This window comes from Choloepus didactylus, chromosome 1 (assembly GCF_015220235.1).
Source record: "Choloepus didactylus isolate mChoDid1 chromosome 1, mChoDid1.pri, whole genome shotgun sequence".
NCBI classification, from domain to species: domain Eukaryota; kingdom Metazoa; phylum Chordata; class Mammalia; order Pilosa; family Megalonychidae; genus Choloepus; species Choloepus didactylus.
In genome coordinates this window covers 90854459-90874691 of record NC_051307.1, presented here as the reverse complement: position 1 = coordinate 90874691, position 20233 = coordinate 90854459, and the positions used below count along the sequence as shown (strand labels likewise).

Genomic DNA, 20233 nt, shown 5'->3' with positions numbered 1-20233 from the left:
CGGAAATCAGCTGGAGTTCTTATCACACTATCCCAGGGGAGGATGGTGATGGGGGTGGGAAAGCCTAGGCGAGAAGGATGGATACAAATTGGTTATATTATCTGTTCTGCCTGTTCTCCATGGTCCTTGAAGGCTGTCCTCCTTAGTCTCAGGGTGTTCTGGGGAGTGGGGCTGAATTTTCCTGACTTTATCTGGCCAGACTCTGTGGTCACTGCCATCTGTTTTCCTCCAGGGCCCCTGGGTACCCAGTATCTGCCCATACAAATCTTACCCACCCTTAAAGTCCCGGCCCCCATCCCACTTATCCAAACTCAATACCTGTGGCTGACTCTGTATTCTGGGTTTGCCTTGGCTCTGGAGTGCACCTTCGTTCCCAGGAATTTTCATCCTTCTGAACAGTTCCTTTTCCACTGACCCTGGCAGAAAGGGTGTTTTCGTTCCCTGGGGCTGGGAGAGATAGAATGTCTTCCTAGGACGTGTGAAAAACCTGAAAGAAGCCCAGAGTTTGGTGTCAAGCTTGAGCGCTGTCCTTTACTGTATGATTTCACCTCTTCAGGTCTCTGCTTGCTCACCTAAATGAGACGGCACCCTTCTCTGCTTACCTGATGAGGCTGTGGCAGATGAACAAGTGCTCTGTAATCTCTACTCACCATGCAGTTGTAAGGGGTCGTGTTTCCCACTGGGCTGTGAGCTGTTTGAGGCCAAAGGCCATGGTTCATCTTTGTATCCTTACTCTCCTGACACACTATCAGTGCTGGGTGCATCTGGGTTGAAGGACTGGCTAAGTAAGTGAATGGAGGTGCTCAACAAAAGAGGCTAAGGGATTTGACACTTGTGTCCCATGAACCTCAAGCAGCTGAATGTCCTGGGTCTCCCTATGTGCTTCTGCAGATACTGTTTTTTCTCTTTAAAGAACAAGCCCTTCTCTGGCTAATTTCTGTTTATTCTTTGAACCATCAACTCCAGGGTCACTTTGGGAATCCTTCCCTTTGTGTTTTTTCGACTATCGATCTGGCTTAGTGACCCTCCTCTGTGCCCTACAGTGTCCTCTGATGCCTGTGCCTTCTATGGCAGAATATTCATTGTATTGAAATTGTTGCACCAGACTACCAGAAACTTTGTCCTCCCCTCAGTACCCCCTGAGATTAGCACAATGTCTTGTATATTATAGATGTGCAGATATTATTTTTAGTGAACAGCAGCTGAGTAGAGGCATGCTGATACTGAGCACTGGGGATAGGGATGAAGCCTTATTCTGCACCGAGTCTGGGTTAGGGACAGGGCTCATGAGTTGGGAGCAAAGAGAACATCCACAACAGTCATCTCTGTATAAGAGGAATCAGTGAGAAAATAGCGGGCTGGAATTATAAATGAGGTGGAAGGAGTGAAGAGGGATGGGAAAGAGCAAGGCCCGAGCTGTGCTATACCTGAACTAGGTCAGCATTGACAATGAAGTATAGAATGCACAAAAAATGTCCTACCTACATGTGCCTCATTTTATATGCATATATGGTAGCTGAATTCCACAAAACTGATTGATTGCAAATTGGGTTATTAAAAAGCATGGCACTGTCAGCTAATATCTTGGATATTGTGTTTAATTTTGCTCTTTAGTCAACAACAGCCCCAAATAAAACATTTTTCTTTATAACCATAATGATATTTCTATTTTTCTATCCTAATTACACCAAAGCTTAAGTGCCGGAGGATTCAAGATCTTTAGAGGAACTCTGGTGAATCTTTTTGTGAAGTAAATAATCACATCCCTATTTACCTGTTTTATAAAGTTAACTACCATTTTTTTTTTAAAGGACAGTGTTCCTGGATATAAAATTGTTAAGTACTGGAAGCAAGCAGTCCAGAAAATCTGAAACCTCAGATCAGGGAATTCTGACCACTTTAGGGTCTTTTTCCTACCGTATCATGGATGGAAGAGCCAGAAGATGGTTGGATCATTCTGCTACATGGTAAATATGCACACTGATCCAGAGAGGACTGAGTTGTATACTGTCCTTGGGATTTATGGGTGAGGGAAGTGTGAATCCACAGTTATCCTATAGGGTGGTGAATACTATGGTAGATGCTTTCACAGGGTGCCTGATAAAATTACACATGGTTTGGGAAATTGCATTATGAGAGGGCCAAGCATATAGAATATTCAGCTTGGGGGCAGGGGAAGGAGTGGTGTGGTAGAGAGAATGTCTTTCCCAGAGTAGCCTAGACATTGAAACAGCCACCTCACAGGAGCCAGGATGCGGGAAGGGATATTCAGGAGCATGCCCTCCCTTCTCTAGATAGATGTAAACAGAGCTGGCAAGTTACCACCAGCCTTGTGGGAACTATCTGGTCAGTATAGACTCTTCTGGGGTTACTAGCTATGGTTGATGTTGTGGGTCAGAAACTGTTAACTGCAGATAATCCTTGCATCCTCGATATCGGTGTGCACACCTGAGACTTGAAAGAGGCTGGCCTGGTTGAGCTATACCAGAGCCGAGTATCTGGCTCCAGCTTCATGCCCTGCTGGGTTATGACAACGCAGACAAAATATCAGCCTTTCATGGGCTGTAGCATTTCTTCCCTGGGAACCCACAACAGTTCAAGAGGCCAGGGTGTGCCTCAAAGTATAGCAGTGTTTACCCCTTCTGCATCCCTCAAGAAGCTTACAGAGGAGGCCTGGGACTCAGACCCCTAGACCAAGCATAGTTCACACATCAAGTGCGGCGGCTCATTTGTTCAGATTGCCCCAACCGTTCAGCGGCAGCTCCTCTCATCCACACAGTTCCCCATACAGGGCTGTGCATATCATATAGGGCAACCTAGTCTCTCCTTCCCTGGGTCTCAGAAGGGCACAGAGTTGGAACATATTCCCTGGCCTTCAAGGTCAAAGGAAGGCAGATACTTGAAACAGTATCCAGGGCAGTAGTTGTAACATTAAGGACAAGTGGTAGTTTTTGGAAGAGCCAGGCATGATGGAGGGGTCATATAGTGTCTTGAGGGCAAATTCCAGGCAACACTTGGTCCAATCCCTGCTGTGCTCCTACCTCCACTTTCTTATAGGCCCTGAGGCCTTCAGTACACACACATGGTTTGCTCTGTGAATGTGCATTTTATGTACTTGTTTCTAGGGAAGTATTGCCAATGGCACCCTAAAGCTAAGGATATAAAATGTCTCATCACTGAATTTTACATTTGAGTGAGTCCTTAAAAATTGTCTAATAAAAACTTCCTGGTCCCAAGTCCTCCATTTTTTGTTTATTTAGGTTTATTTAAAGAAAAAAAGTTTGTGTGAATATATCTGAATAAAATGAATATTAAAAAAAAAGTAAAAAAAAAAAAAAGAAAAAATGTTCAACAATCAGCTTAATAAACACACACACAAAGGGAAAAAAAATCCATATTCTTGCCCATTCTTTTCTCTCTTTTTGTTTTGTTCATGTTTTTATCATGAAAAGTGTCTTGGACGGCCTGCTTTTCCCTCTTAGCAATAATGGACATATTGCTTATGTCAAATATTGGGTCATATCTCATTCTTTGAGTATACCAGAATTTAACAGGCCCCTTACTATTAAAGATCTAGAATGTATCCAATATGTAATTATTTATAAATAAAGTTTTCATGTACTTCCTTATGCAAGTCTTTGTACACAACTCAGGATAAATTATTACAAGTGGAATTTCTGGGTCAGAGAATTAAGATAATTTTTGTGACTTGATATAATGTCAAGTTGCCTTCTGGGAAGGTTTTGCCAATGTATACTTCTACTGATAGGATATCAGATGATAAGAGCTATCACATATTGAATGCTTCCTGGATGCCAAACAATGTATCAAGTGCTTTACATGCATAATCACATTCCCCATAATAAGTCTTATGAGGTAGGTGATGTCTCTATTTTAGAGATGACAAAATTGGAGCTTTTGTGAGGTCTTGTTACTCAATATCATATAGTTCAGTGGTCTTCAACTGGGGGTGATTTAGCCCCCCTGCCCAACCCATCCGGGGACATGTAGTAATATCTGGGGTGGGGGAAGGGACATTGCTACTGGCATCTAATAGGTAGAGGCCAGGGATGCTGCCAAACATCCTACAATGCCCAGGCCAGCCCCCTACCACAAAGAATTACCTGGCCCAAAATACCGATAGGTCCATAGTTGAGCAGCTCTGCTCAATGTAGATCAAACCCATGTTTGTTTGTTATCCACAGTGCTATACTGATCCCATGAGAGAGCGTTTATCCCTATATCATTCCAACACTGAATATTGTAACTTTTAAAAATCTTTGTCAATCTGATAGGTGAAAAGTAGAATCTTACTATTTTTTTAACTTCCATTTAATTGTTTATGGTAAGGTTAAACATTTTTTGAATATTCACTGGACATTTATATGTCTTTTGTGAATTGACTGTGATTTTTATCTTTTGGGTTGTTCTTTTTCTTGTTGATTGCTTTTTATATATTCAGACTAGAATCATAGTCAGCACACTCTACTTGAGGGGCTCTGGATACAAAATTTTGTTGGAGGTCTAGCTTAAACACTGTCTCACTTTAATGGAAATAACTTCCTACTAGGATTCAAGAGATCTGGGTTCTAGTCTGGCTTCATCTTTTGTTAGAATATGGTGTTGGGAGAGTCACCAAGTGTCTTTAATACCTGAATTCCCTGTTTGTAAAATGGCAATATCCTCTGCCCTTCCTGCCCCACAGTTGTTGAGGTTAAATGAGATATCATAAAGTGTTTTTGAGACTGTAATGTGATAAACACTTGTAAGATTATTATTATTACTAATTCTATTCATTTTTGACTGCCAGTCTGCTTCCCTGCCTCTGACCTCGTACATGCATTGTTAGCTTCACTTCTCTGTTGATTATTGTCTGTAGCTTTGAATAGGTCATCTCAAGAGTACAGGGTCTTGCACCTGGGGATGTGTTTAAATATCAGTCATTGCTCTTTGAATGTAACATCATTGTGTTGTTGAGGCCCTTAGTGTGTGTTTTTTATTTCAGTGGCTCTTTCCCATGCCCAGAAAAAGAGGAGATGAAGGGCAGCTGGTCCAGTGTTTGTACGAGGGAGACAGGGAAGCAGTGCTTTGGGACAGGATAACCTTTGCTGCCTTCAGCATTGGGGGTAGGGGTGGTGAAATTAAGCCTCAAGGCCTTGATTCCCAGGCAGAATAGTTACATCACTGTCTACTGTAATTGCTTTGCTACCATCCCATAATGTTTTCCGCGAGTCTCTTACCAACCTACTAGGCTATTGCTGAGGAGAAAGAAATTTGACTAGCCTTAATTCTGGAAAAATACAATTTAATGAGTATTTATAGAGAGCCCTCCATGCTAGACGCTGTAATAAAGAACCACAGGAGTAATCTGATTCAGACTGCTTGTTTTAAAGTGGTCTCAAGTCATGAAGCTACTTAGTGGCAGGGCTGGAACAGGAACTCAGGCCTCCTGACTTTCAGTGACGTCTTCTCTGGATTTACATCCTTCTCCTCTAGAGTTTAGTCGAGCCTTGGTCAGGGGCTCCAGTGGATGTAGCCAGGTTCCAAAATGCCTGGTACAGGCTTTGAGTGATTTTCAGAGAGGGGTACAGTAAAATAGAGACCCCTTCATTAGGACTTTATCCTGCAGCTGTTCCCTTTCCCATATTTCTGCAGTTTTTCTCTTTCTGAAATCAGGAAACCATTGCTTTCAGCCATGTGCAGGGTTTCCTCTTCAAACACCTTCATCAGACCTGGCCCTTCAAGGTGCAACCCGAGTTCCCTCTCCATATTCACTGTCAAGCTTTAGATACCGGCTGTCGTTTCCTGATCTCCCATTCAGGCCTTGGGCCATTCCCAGAAACCGTGTGCTCAGGTGATCTTCTAGTTGTTAAGTTCGATGGCCCCATCACAGAATGGAGGAGAGGAGCCTTGGAATGGATGCTGGGGGACATTTAGTCAGATACAGGGATCAGGTATGACTCCCTCTACTGGATCCTGACAGATGGTCATTTCTCCCCCATCATTTGACACTATCGACCCTCCCATTCTTAACTCCTCTCTCGCCTCCCAGATGCTTGGTCTTCCCCCACCCCTCTGCCTATTTTGCCTGCTTTACCAGCTCCTCCTCTTCTAGTCCCCAAGTTGGCCTTAAGGTTCAGTCCTTGGTCTTTTGTCCCTTTCTCTCAATCCACTTTTCCTCAAACAGTGAATCTACTTTACTTCTTCAATGATGTTTTCTATGTGATTAGGTATAACTTCATTCTGATTTTTTATTTTTCCTGAGCTTTGTGCATTTTTTTCCCCAGCTATGTATAGAGCTTATTTACATAACAGGCCTAAAATTGACCTATTCCTACCCTCCCTCATTATCCAGGCTAAGTTTCCATTTGGTATTTTCCTATTAGTGTCAAAAGAGTGATTGTTTGCATAGTCACTTGGCGGCTAATCGTGTGGAAATTAAGATTTAAGGAGGAGGTGGCAGGTTGTTTCAGAGTGTACCTGGAGGAACACAATCCTTACCCAGAAATTTTGTTCACACTTCTTATGAGTATGAAAAGCTTCTGTCTTTTACAACAGTGCCTCATGGTGGTCATGATACAATTAATGCATTTGTTACTGATTTTACCCTGTGTTTTGAACCAGTGGTGTTTTAGTAGTCCCTAGGCTTCTTGTTGCAATTAGACAGCCACCTGGGGACACCCAATGGTTATCCAGAAACACTTGGTTTTACTTTCATATCACTATTCCTCCTGATCAGACCTTCACTGGCTCACACTTGGGTTATTAAGTAGGGTCTCTCTCTGGCACAGATACATTTTATACTTTGTTCTTTATTAAACTTAAAGCATAGTTCTGACTGTCTTGCACCAACTTCAAAAACTTTCAGTGGTTCCCTACTTCTGATAGGATAGCTTTAACCTGAAGTTCAAGTGCCTCCATAATCTGACCTCAAAGCCCAGTCTCCCAGTAGCCACTGCCTCACTTTTGGTCCCAATTCAACCAGACTCTGGACATACAGGAAGGGTAATATTCCTCACTTGCCTCTGCCAAATTCTTCTATCCTTAAATATTTATTCAGTGAATGAATTAAGTTCCTACTGTGGGTTAGGCACTGCCCCTAAACAGTTTGTCTCTCACCTCCTCAGCCTCAACTTCTCTTTCTCATTTGAACTTGTGTAGCAATTAGTCCCTACAAAATTATTTTGACGGTGACAAGTTATATATTATTATGGAATGTTTTTATTTTGTATTTAGTTTTTTCATTCTAAAACTTTGTTTCTGCAACTACATTGAAAACTTGTTCAGGAGGAACATGCCTCATGCCTCTATTTCCTCATAGCAGGAGTTCCAGAACATGCTGATAACAAAATTCCTTTGTGAGCCATGTTTGAAAAACAATCTGTGCCTCCCCAGTCCCTATTTCAGACTACCTGGTGGGGTGAGGAATTTCCGTTTCACAACCCTTCCCAGGTGAATTTTTAAAAAAAATTTATTGTGATACCATATATATGTGTATGTATGTCTACATATGTATACACACACAACATAAAATTTTCCACTTAACCACTTTCAAGTATACAATTCATTGGTATTAATTACATTCACAGTGTTGACCACCATCACCATCATCCATTACCAAAACAGTTTCATCACCACAAACAGAAACTTGGCACCCATTAAGCATTCTGTATTCCCATTCCCTGCTCCCTCCCATGGTAAATTGTATTCTACTTTCTGTCTCTATGAATTTGCATATTCTAGGCATTTTATATAAGTGTAATCAAACAATATTTTTTTGTTTGTTTCTGGCTTATTTCACTCAATATGATGTTTCTGGCTTATTTGACTCAACATGATGTCTTCAAGATTCATCCATGTTTTAGGCTATAATGGAACTTCATTCCTTTTTATGGCTGAATAATTTTCCTTTGTATGTATATATCATATTTTGTTTGTCCATTCCTCTGTTGATGGACACTTGGGTTGATTCCATCTTGTAGCTATGTGAATAATGTTCTTGTGATCATTGGTGTACAAATATCTGTTCGAGTTCCTGCTTTCAGTTCATTTGGGTATATACCTAGAAGTGGGATTGCTGGGTCATATAGTAGTTCTATGTTTAAATTTTTGAGAAACTGCCAAACTGTTTCCCACAGTGACTGCACCAATTCACATTCCCACCAATAACATATTAGGTTTCCAATTTTTCCACATCCTCGCCAGCCTTTATTATTTTTATTTCTTAATAATAGCCATTCTAGTGTGTATGTGGTGATAGCTCATTGAGGTTTTGATTTGTATTTCCCTAATTGCTAAGGATGTTGAGTATCTTTTCTTTTGTTTTTATTATATTTTTTACTAACTTTATTTATCAAAAAAAAAAAATTCCAAACAAAACAAGCAAAGGAATAAGAAAAACAAATATCCTAAAATAACATCATTGTTTCCAATATGCTCCTAGCATACCACAAGAAAATTAATGAACAATAGTCATTCCTGAGCATTCCCATTAAATTGAGGTTACCCTCAATATCTTACCTGTTCTTATTAGATTATCGTTCCCCCTTTAGCTTCTGTCTATCTCTAGGTCCCCTTGTATTCTACAATATAAGACGCTTGTTTTACATTTTTCACGGAGTTCACATTAGTGGTAACATTCAATATCTCTTGTTTTGTAACTGACTTATTTCACTCAATATTATGTCCTCAGGGTTCATCCAGGTTGTTATGCTTCATGGACTCGTTCCTTCTCACTGCTATGTAGTATTCCATCATATGTATGTACCACATTTTGTTTATCCACTCATCTGATGTAGGGCATTTAGGTTGTTTCAGTATCTTGGCCGTTGTGAACAATGCTGCTGTGAGCATCGGTGTGTAAATATCTGCTTGTGTCACTGCTTTCAGGTCCTCTGGGTAAATACCAAGAAGTGAAATTGCTGGATCATAGGGTAACTCAATACCTAGTTTTCTGAGGAACTGCCAACTGTCTTCCAGAGTGGCTGAACCATTATACTGTCCCACCAGCGATGACTAAGAGTTCCAATTTCTCCACATCCTCTCCAGCATTTGCAGTTTCCTGTTTGTTTGATGGCAGCCATTCTAATTGGTGTGAGATGGTACCTCATTGTGGTCTTGATTTGCATCTCCCTAATAGCTAGTGAAGATGAACATTTTTTCATGTGTTTTCTAGCCATTTGTATTTCCTCTTTGGAGAAATGTCTTTTCGTATCTTTTGCCCATTTTATAATTGGGCTATTAGTATTAGTGTTGTTGAGTTGTAAGATTTCTTTATATATAGAAGATATCAATCTCTTTATCAGATAGATGTTTTCCAAATTTTTTCTCCCATTGTGTTGGCTGTCTCTTTACCTTTTTGACAAATTCCTTTGAGGTACAGAAGCTTTTAATTCTGAGGACTTCCCATTTATTTTTTCTTTCATTGCTTGTGCTTTAGGTGTAAGGTGTAAGAAGCAACCTCCTAATACTAGGTCTTAAACATGTTTCCCTACATTATCTTCTAGGAGTTTTATGGCACTGTCGCTTATATTGAGATCTTTGATCCATGCTGAATTAATTTTTGTATAAGGTGTGAGGTAGGGGTCCCCTTTCATTCTTTTAGATATAAATATCCAATTCTCCCAGCCCCATTTGTTGAAGAGGCTGTTAGGTCCCAATTTATTGGATTTTGAGGCCTTATCAAAAGTCAGTCGACCATAGATCTTGGGGTCTATTTCCAAATTCTCGATTTGATTCCATTAATCAATATGTCTGTCTTTGTGCCAATACCACACTGTTTTGACTACTGTGCCTTCATAGTAGGCTTCAAAGTCAAGAAGCGTCAAGTTCTCCCACTTTGTTTTTCTTTTTTAGAATATTTTTAGCAATTCAAGGCATCTTTTCTTTCCAAATAAATTTGATGACTAGCTTTTCCAAGTCTGCAGAGTAGCTTGCTGGAATTTTGATGGGAATTGCATTAAATCTGTAGATCAGTTTGGGGTAGAGTTGACATCTTAACTACTTTTAGCTTTCCTATTCATGAACACGGAATATTTCTCTATCTTTTTAGGTCGCCTTCTGTTTCTTTTAGTAGAGTTATATAATTTTCTGTGTAGAGCTCTGTTACATCCTTGATTAAGTTTATTCCTAGGCACTTAATTGTTTAGTTGCTATTGAGAATGCAATCTTTTTCTTGAGTGTCTCTTCAGTTATGTCACTTCTACTGTATAGAAACATTACTGACTTATGTGCATTAATCTTATATCCTGCCACTTTGCTGAATTTGTTTATTAGCTCGAGTAGGTGTGTCATCATTTTCTCAGGGTTTTCCAAGTCTAAGATCTTATCATCTGCAAATAATAAGAGTTTTGCTTCTTCCTTTCCAGTTTGGATGCTGTTTATTTCCTTTTCTTCTTGAGTTGCTCTGGCTAGAACTTCTAGCACAATGTTAAATAATAGTGATGACAGTGGGCATCCTTGTCTCATTCCTGTTCTTAGAGGGAAAGCTTTCAGTCTCTTATCATTGAGTACTATATTAGCTGTGGGTTTTTCATATATGCCCTTTCTCATATTGAGGAAGCTTCTTTCAATTCCTGCCTTTTGAAGTGTTTTTATCATAAAAGGATGCTGGATTTTGTCGAATGCTTTTTCAGCATCTATTGAGATGATTATTTGATTTTTCCCTCCTAATTTGTTAATGTGTTGTATTACGTTGATAGATTTTCTTGTATTGAACCACCCTTGCATGCCTGGAATGAACCCCACTTGGTCAGGATGTATAATTTTTTTAATGTGTCTTTGAATTCAGTTTGAAACTATTTTGTTGACAATTTTTGCATCTATAGTCATTAGGGAGATTGGCCTATAGTTTTCCTTTCTTGTAGCATCTTTATCTGGTTTTGGTATTAGAGTGATGTTTGCTTCATAAAATGAGTTCGGTAATGTGCCATTTTCTTCAATTTTTTGAAAGAGTTTAAGTAGGAATGATGTCAGTTCTTTTTGGAAAGTTTGGTAGAATTTTCCTGTGAAGCCATCTGGGCCTGGGGTTTTATTTGTAGGATGCTTTTTGATAACTGATTGGATCTCTTTACTTGTGATTGGTTTGTTGAGTTCTCCTATTTCTTCTTTATTCAGTTTAGGTTGTCCATGTGCTTCTAGGAAGTTATCCATTTCCTCTAAATTATCTTTTCTTGTTGGCATTGAGTTGTTCATAGAATCCTCTTATGATATTTTTATTTCTTCAGGATCTGTAGTAATATCCCCCCTCTCATTTATTGTTTTGTTTATTTGGGTCTTTTCTCTTTTTGACTTTGTCAGTCTAGCTAAGGGTTTGTCAATCTTGTTGATATTCTCAAAGAATTGACTTTTGATTTTATTTATTCTTTTTATTGTTCTTTTGTTTTCCGTATCATTTATTTCTGCCTTAATCCTTGTTATTTCTTTTCTTCTGCTTGCTTTAGAATTAGTTTGTTGATCATTTTCTAGCTTTTTCAATTGTTCCATTATTTCTTTGATTTAGCTCTTTCTTCTTTAATGTGTGCATTTAGAGCTATAAATTTCCCTCTCAGTACTGCCTTCGCTGCATCCCGTGAGTTTTGATATGTAGTGTTCTCATTTTCATTTTTCTCTAGATATTTAGTAATTTCTCTTGCAGTTTCTTCTTTGACCCAATGATTGTTTAGGCGTGTGTTGTTTAACCTCTAGATACTTGTGAGTGTTCTGGTTCTTTGATAGTTATGAACTTCTAGGTGTATTCCATTATGGTCAGAGAATGTATTTGGAATAATTTTAAAGTTTTTAAATTTATTGAGGCTTGTTTTATGCCCAAGCATATGATCTATCTTGGAGGAAGTTCCATGAGCACTAGAGAAGAATGTATATCCTTGTAATTTGAGATGTAATGTTCTATATATATCTGTTAATTCTTATTCATTTATCACATTGTTTAAGTTCTCAGTTTCCTTGTTGGTCTTCTGTCTAGATGATCTATCTATATGGGAGAGTGTTGTATTGAAGTCTCCCACAATTATTGTGGAAACATCTATTGCTTCCTTCAGTTTTGCCAATATTTGTCTCATATACTTTGGAGCGCCTTGATTGAGTGCATAAATGTTTATGATTATTTGTTCTTGTTGAACTGTCCATTTATTACTATATAGTGTCCTTCTTTGTCTCTTATAACATTCTTGTGTTTAAGGTCTATTTTATCTGAAATTAGTATTGCTACCCCTGCTTTCTTTTGGCTGTAGCTTGCATGGAATAGTTTTTGCATCCTTTCACTTTCACTTTCTTTGTGTCACTAGATCTAAGATGAGTCTCTCGTAAACAACATTGATGGTTCATATTTTTTAATCCATTCTGCCAATCTGTATCTTTTAATAGGGGAGTTTAATCCATTCACATTCAATGTTATTACTGTGAAGGCAGTTCTTGAATAAGCCATCTTATCCTTTAGTTTTTGTTTGTCAGAGCTATTTTTACTCTCTCTTTATTTCCTTTATGGTACCCTTACTAAGACTTCAGTTCTGTGCCCTTCTCTAGACCTCTCTCTTCTTCCTTTTTTCTCAGCCAGTAGAGCTCCCCTTACTAGATCTTGTAGGGCAGATCTCTTGTTAAAAAATTCTCTCAGCATTTGTTTGTGAAAATTTTGCTGGGTAAAGAATTCTTGGCTGGCAGTTTTTCTCTTTCAGAATTTTAAATATATCATACCACTGCCTTCTTGCCTCCATGGCATCCACTGAATAGTCAGGCCTCAATCTTACGTTGTTTCCCTTGTATGTGGTGAATTGCTTCTCTCTTTCTGCTTTCAGAACGTTCTCCTTCTCTTCAGCATTCGATAATCTGATCAGGATATGTCTTGGAGTAGGATTATTTGTATTTATTCTATTTGGAGTTAGTTGGACATCTTTGTTTTGCATGTTTTTGTTGTTTAGAAGGGTTGGGAAATTTTCCCCAACAATATCTTTGAATACTCTTCCTAGCCCTTTACTCTTTTCTTCTCTTTCATGTGCTTATTGTCCATTTGTTTATCTTCTTTTAAAAAATACCTATTCCAGTCTTTTGTCCATCTTTTAATTGGATTGTCTTTTTTTGTGGTTGTTGTTGATATGTAGGAGTTCTTTATATATTCTGGGTATTAAACCCTTAACAGATTGGTGGTTTCCAAATAGTTTCTCCCATTCTATAGGTTGTTTTTTCACTTTCTTGATAATGTCCTTTGATGTGCCAATATTTTAAATTTTGGTGAGGTCCAATTTATCTATTTTTTGCTCTATGTTTTTTTAATTCTCGTGTTGCCGTGCATTCAATATAAACTCTATAATCTATTGCCTAATACAAGGTCCTCTGTTTTCTCTAAGAGTTTTATAGTTTTAGCTCTTATATTTAGGTCATTGATTTCCTTTTCAGGTTGTTCATTGTTAGTGTATAGAAACAGCACTAATTTTGGGGTGTTGATCTGGTACCCACCACTTTGCTGAATGATTTAATAGCTCTAGAAGTGTTTTTGTAGATTTGTCTGGGCTTTTTATATATAAGATCATGTCATCTATGAATAAAAACAGTTTTATTTCTGTCTTTCCAATTTGGGTGGAATTTATTTTCCTTGCCTAATTGCTTTGAACTTCCAGTGCAGTGTTGAATAGCAGTGGTGAAATTGAGCACCCTTATCTTGTTCCTAATCTGGGAAGGAAAACTTTCCATTTTTTGCCATTGAAAGTTATGTTTACTGTGGGTTTTTCATAAATGCCCTGTATCATGCTAAGAAAGTTCCCTTCTATTCCTAGTTTTCTAAGTTCTTTTTTTTTTTTAATCAAGAAATTGTGCTGGAATTTGGGTATTTCCTTTCCTGCATTAATTGAGATGATGATCGTGTGGGTTTTTTCTTTCATTCTATTAATGTAGTATATTACATTAACTGAGTTTCTTTTGTTGAGCCATCCTTGCATTCCTGGGATAAATCACATTTGGTCATGGTGTTTAATCCTTCCAATGTGCTATTGGATTCACTTTGCTAGTATTTTGTTGATGAGTTTTGAATCTATATTCAAAAGAGGTATTGGTCTGTAATTTTCTTTTCTCCTGATATGTTTATCTGGTTTTGGTGTTAGGGTGATGTTGGCCTCATAGAATGAGTTACTAAGTGTTCCCTCCTCTTCAGTTTTTTGGAAGAGTTTGAGCAGGATTGGTGTTAATTATTGGAATGTTTTTATAATTCATCAGTGAAGCCATATGGCCCTGCACTTTTCTTTGTTGGGAGGTTTTTGCTTACTGAATTAATCTTTTTACTTTTTATTGGTGTGTTGAGATTTATCTCTCTTTGATTCAATTTAGATAATTTGTGTGATTCTAGGAACTTATTCATTTTATCTAGGTTATTGTGTTAGTAAACATTCTCCAGAGAAACAGAATCAACAAAATATATTAAGAGATTTGTTATAGGAATTAGCCCATGTGACAGTGGGGATTGGCAAGTCTGAATTCCATAAGGCAGAGTACAAACTGGAAACCTTGAAAAAGGTGATTCTGAAATGTGGCACATCTGAACTCTGTAGGGTAGCCCACAAGCTGTAAACTCTGATGAAGGTGTAGTTGTATTTCCCAGGAGAAGCTGGCTGGCTGAAGAAGAGGCAGAGATTCTGTCTGATTTCTGAAATCCTCAGTTTTCCTTTAGACCTCCAACCTATTGGATGAGGAAACTCCCCTTATTGCTGAGGGCTATCTCTTTTGTTGATTGTGGAAGTGATCAGCTGTAGATACAAGTAACTGGACAGCATAACCTAGCTAAGTTGACACATGACTTTAACCATCACAGTTATCTAATTTACTGCTGTACATTGTTCATAGTATTCTCTTGTAATCTTTTTTATTTCTGTGGGGTCAGTAGTAATGTCCCCCCTCCAATTCTGATTTTAGTTATTTGTGTCCTCTCTCCTTTTTTTGTCATTCTAGCTAAAGGTTTGTTAGTTTTATTGATCATGTCAAAGAACCAACTTTTGCTTTCATTGATTCTCTTTGTTGTTTTTCTTTTCTCTATTTCATTTACCTCCACTCTAATCTTTATTATTTCCTTCCTTCTGCTTACTTTGGGTTTAGTTTTGTCTTCTGTTTCTAGCTCCTTCAGCTATGAGGTTAGGTTACTGCTTTGAGAACCTTCTTCTGAGTTTGTATACACATTTAGAACTATAAATTACCCTCTGAGAACTTGGCCTATTGCTGCATCCTGTAAGTTGTGGTATATTGTGTTTTCATTTTCACTTGCCTCAAGATATTTCCTAATTTCCCTTGTGATTTCTTCTTTAACCAATATGTTGTGAAGAATGTGCTTTTTAATTTCCACATATTTGTGAGTTTTCCAGCTCTCCCCGTTATTGATTTTTAGCTTCATTCCATTGTGGTTAGAGAAGATATTTTGTGTGATTTCAATCTTTTTACATTTATTGAGACTTGTTTTTTCTGCTGCTGTTGGGCAAGTGTTCTATATATGTCTGTGAGGTCTTGTTAATTTATAATATTGTTCCAGTCCTTTATTTCCTTACTGATCTTCAGTCTATATATTTTATACATTACTGAAAGTGGTGTATTGAAGTATTGACATCTCCTACTGTTACTGTAGAATCCTTTATTTCTTCCTTCAAATCTGTCAATGTTTGCTTCATACATTTTGGGGCTCTGTTGTTAGCTGCATATATGTTTAAAATTGTTATAAATTCCTGATGTTCTTTTTTTTAAAAAAAAAATGATATGTAGTGTCATTATTTGTCCCTTGTAACCATTTTTGGCTTAAAAAATGGCTTATCTAGTATTAGAACAGCCACCCTCAGGAGGAGAAGGAGAAAGAGAAAAAAGGGAAAAGGAGGAGGAAGAGGAAGAAAAAAAATGAAAGAAAACACCTTTTTAGTCTTTACAGATTGATTCTGTGTGAGTATTTTCCTTTGGAGTTTAGCCAGACTTAATATGAACCTAAAGAACAGCTTAAGGTAAAAGCGTAGGGTTCTCTCTGGTCTTTTCTGAGAATGTCTCTTGTCCTGGGCATGTGACCATGGCCTTATGAATTTCCTCATTTACAGGAATCTCTAAATGCTCTTCTGCTCCTAGGAAGTACGCAGTCTTTGCTCCTGGTCTGGGTGCTCTACTGTATGTCCTAAAGCCAGTAATCCTTTGTACAGTGTTTTTGCTGCCCTGCAAGCCACTTCTAGATCCTGAGCAGGTTCTGGGATTGGCCAGAGAGAGAGATGAGCATCCTGGTTTAGTTCTTCAGGTTGCCACCAGATGTCCATACATTCGCCCCAATATTTGTGTAAGGGTTGCTTGACTCCCTCTGGAACTGGGACCAGGGACTCATACTGGAAACATGGGCTGGCTCTGCACTGAGCTGGGGAGGGTGTGGGGGAAGGTCCAGCAAAGGTGCCATGAGATTTTGCTACTGTTCTGAAGTTGCCTTTTTCTTGACCCAGCGCTCACTGAGTTACAGCAACCCTTTAACTGTGTTCTAGAGCTCTGAGAAAGATGGTTCTGCCAGTTTTTGCTTGTTCAAAAATTCTGTGGTGGGGGGTGGAACCCCTGAGCATCTTACTCTGCCATCTTGGTGACCTCGCTCCTCTCCAGGTGATTATGTCAGTCAGATTTGGGAGTCATTATTGTTTTTTTTTTCCTTAAATTTTTATTGTGATAACATATATACCACAAAGTTTCCCATTTTAACCCATTTTAAGTGCACAACTCGGTACTAATTACATTCGCATGGTTGATTAGTTTTTACTATGCAATTATTGCTTTGATTTATTAGGGAGGATTCTTCAAAATTAGCAGAAAGCAGCTAAGCCTAGTTAAAGAGGAAAAAAATAAAAGGTAATATAGTTTTGCTGTAAAAGAGGATGAAATTAACATATATTCTTTATTTCAAGATACTAGTTTGTAATATTTATTATCACTTCATAGTTTCTCCGGAAAAAAGCACTCCCTTCAATAAACTTAATTTTAGGAAAATTTTCAAATTAGTATATGCTTTTATTCCTAAAACTCCATGCATCACTTTCTTCATCTTTCAGATTCTTCTGAGTTTTGTCTTAGGGTTACACTGATTTCAAGATGAAATGCTGTTTTTCATATGTGTGCTTTTGACTTCTGAGTGTTGTCCCATCTTTGCATTCCTGGGATAAATTCTTGGATAAATATTTCTTCATGATGTATAATTTTAAAAAATACCCTGCTGATCTTGGTTTTATAATATTTTATTTAGGCTTTTTGCATCTACGGTCATAAATGAGGTTAAACTGTTTATTGTGTTTGTTTTCCTTACCAGTTTTATATGTGCTCTTAATTTTGACATCTTTTCCACCTTTAGGATTGACAGAATAATTCTGAGAAATATTAAAGTAAAGTATTAAAGTAATATAAAGGGTTTTATTTAGACTTCCTGTGGGTCAAATTTATAGTTTGGATTTTCTATAAGTTAATAATTTTGCTAAAATTTAAGTATACTCTGGAAGTTAGCTGGAAGCTTTGGGAAAAATAAATGTTCACTGCACAACTGATCCGCTGTTGCACATGAATCATTCACACGAACATCTAGCTTTGAAAAGTGCTGTTTTCTGTTGAACTTGGCAGTTTCTACTGCCTTTTGATTCCATTGCTTGGTAAGTGACAGGCATTCTTCCAGGTGCACAATAAATTTTCTTTTCAGTGCTTCATCATAATGGAATCTTTTTGAAGACTTTTATCTCTCTTTTTTTTAAATTGAGTTGTAATTTACATATAATAAAATTTACCTAATTTAATGTACAGTTCTGAGTTTTGACAAATGTATATAGTTATATAAGCACCACCACCCTCAAGACATAGATCAGTTCCATCAGCCCCCAAGTTGCCTTGTGCACTTTTGTAGTCAACTCTTTCACCATCTCCAGACCCTGGCAGCCACTGATCTGTGTTTCAGGCCTTGTGGTTTTGCCTTTCCTAGAATGCCATATAAATGGAATCATACGGTATATGGCCTTTTTAGTCTGCCTTTTTCACTTAGCACAAGGTATTTGAGATTCATTCTTGTAGTTAAGTATATCATTAGGTAATTCCTTTGTGTTGCTGAATAGTATGGAGGTACCACAATGTGTACTGGTTGAAAGATATTTAGGTTGTTTCTGGTTAGAAGTGATGATGAATAAATTCACTGTATGTGTTTGTATACATGCTTTTTTGTGAACAGAGGTTTTCATTTTATTTAGGTAAATACCTAGGAGTAGAATTGCTGGGTTGTATGGTAAGTGTAATATAAAGTGGCAAGTTGTTTTCCAAAGTGGCTGTACCATTTTGCATACCCACAGTAATACATGAGGGTTATAGTTTCTACATCCTTGCCAGCATTTTGTATTGTGAGGTTTTGATTTTTTTTTTTTTTAATTTTACACATTCTAAAAGTGTGGTTTTATCATATTGTAGTTTTAGTTTGCATTTCCCTAATGATGTTTGAGCATCCTTGTGCTTATTTGCCATCAATATATCTTCTTTGGTAAAGGATTTGCCCATTTGTTTTATTGGATCGTTTGTTTCTTGTGACTGAGTTTTGAGAGTTCTTTTGTATTCTGGGTATCAGTCCTTTCTCAGATACATGTTTGCCAAATATTTTCTTGCTGTCTGTGGCTTGTCTTTTCATTCTCTTAACAGGGTCTTTTATTGCAGAGCAAAAATTTTGAATTTTGAAGTCGTTTATCAATTTTGAAAAATGTATTATGCTTTTGGTATTGTATTTAAGAAATATGTTCTTAAGGTGATATCATTAAGATTTTCTCCAATGCTTTCTTTGAGGCATTTTATAGTTTTAGGTTTTACATTTAGGTCAGATCCATTTTGGGTTAATTTTTTACATGGTGCAAGGTATAAATAGAAGTTCTTTTTTTCCATATGGATGTCTAAATGTTTTAACACCGTAAAAGAATATCTTTCTCCTATTGAATTGCCTTTGTACCTGTTTCAAAAATTAATTGAGTATGTATATGTGAATCTTTCTCTGACTCTCCTTCCTGTTCCATTGGTTTATGTATTTATTTTTTAACCAATAACACACTATCTTGTTTATTGTAGCTTTATAATAAATCTTGAAATCAGGCAGTGTAAGCCTGTCAACTTGGTTCTTCCTTTTCAAAATTGTTTTGGTTATTCTAGGTCTTTTGCATGTCCATATAAATTTTAAACTCAACTTGTTGATTTCTACGTAAAATCCTATTGGGAGTTTGTGTTGACTTTGTAGATCAATTTGGTGAGAATTGACATCTTAACAATATTGGGTCTTCCAATACATGAACAAGCTTTATCTCTCCATTATCTCTCCATTTATTTGACTACTTCATCAATATTTGTAGTTTTAGAATATAAATATTGACATATTTTGTTAGATTTGTAACTATGTATTTCATATTTGGGTACAGTTTCAAATGGTACTTTTGTTACATTCTGTTTTCTGATTGTTCATTGCTAGTTTATGTAAATCAATTGATTTTGTCATTTTAATGGATTGTAATAATTAAATCAGAGAATAAATCATGGCAGATATGTACCTGCAGAATTTGGAAATCTAACAGAATTAATATTAAATTGTTTATCGTTAAGCAACAAATAAAAATATATAATTTAAGCAATTTAGGAGGCAGGGATATAGAACCAATTTTCAGCCCTCATCTGCCTCTTAATTGTTTCCCTGAACTTTTTTTTAAAAATTGATTTTTACATATTGATCCTATGTCTTGTGATCTTTCTAAATGACTTATTGTTGGTTCTAGTAGTTTTTTTGGGGGGTAGATTCTTTGTGATTTTCATATAGATAATCATTATCTGTGAATAAAGATGGTTTTATTCCAATTCAATTTGTTTGACTTTTATTTATTTATTCTGTCATATTGTGCTGGTTAGGATTGGTGAAAATGGATGTCTTTGCCTTATTTCCAGTATTAGGGGGAAAGCATTCATTCCCCCTAACATCATGTATGATGTTAGCTATACGTTTTTTGTAGATGCCCTTTATCGGGTTAGGGAAATTCCCTTCCATTCTTAGTTTGCTGCAAGTTTTGTTTGTTTGTTTGTTTGTTTTTGTGTTTTTGTTTTATCATGAATGGATGGTGGTGATTTTTTCAAATGCTTTTTTTTTCTCTTGCCCCCAGCCCAGCTGTTGCCTGGGCCCCGGCCCACACCCTGCCACCTCAAATGCTTTTTTGTTTCTTGATTTATTGAGATGATCATATTCTTATTTTTAATTTGTCCA

General features: G+C 37.3%; 1 protein-coding gene and 1 long non-coding RNA gene across 2 annotated transcripts in view; one reads left to right on the top strand and one right to left on the bottom strand.

Moving 5' to 3' along the window:
* MYLK (myosin light chain kinase) overlaps nucleotides 1–20233 on the top strand; it is a 319613-nt gene that overhangs the window by 6429 nt on the left and 292951 nt on the right. The window lies entirely within an intron of this gene.
* The window catches only part of LOC119534590, a 70821-nt gene that overhangs the window by 283 nt on the left and 50305 nt on the right, over nucleotides 1–20233 (bottom strand). Inside the window, exons 2-3 of the long non-coding RNA XR_005217063.1 lie at nucleotides 319–487; nucleotides 1–64 (exon numbers count right to left, since the gene is read on the bottom strand). The exon at nucleotides 1–64 is cut by the window's left edge and continues 283 nt beyond it. This is a non-coding gene — a long non-coding RNA (uncharacterized LOC119534590). The remainder of the gene's footprint in view (nucleotides 65–318; nucleotides 488–20233) is intronic.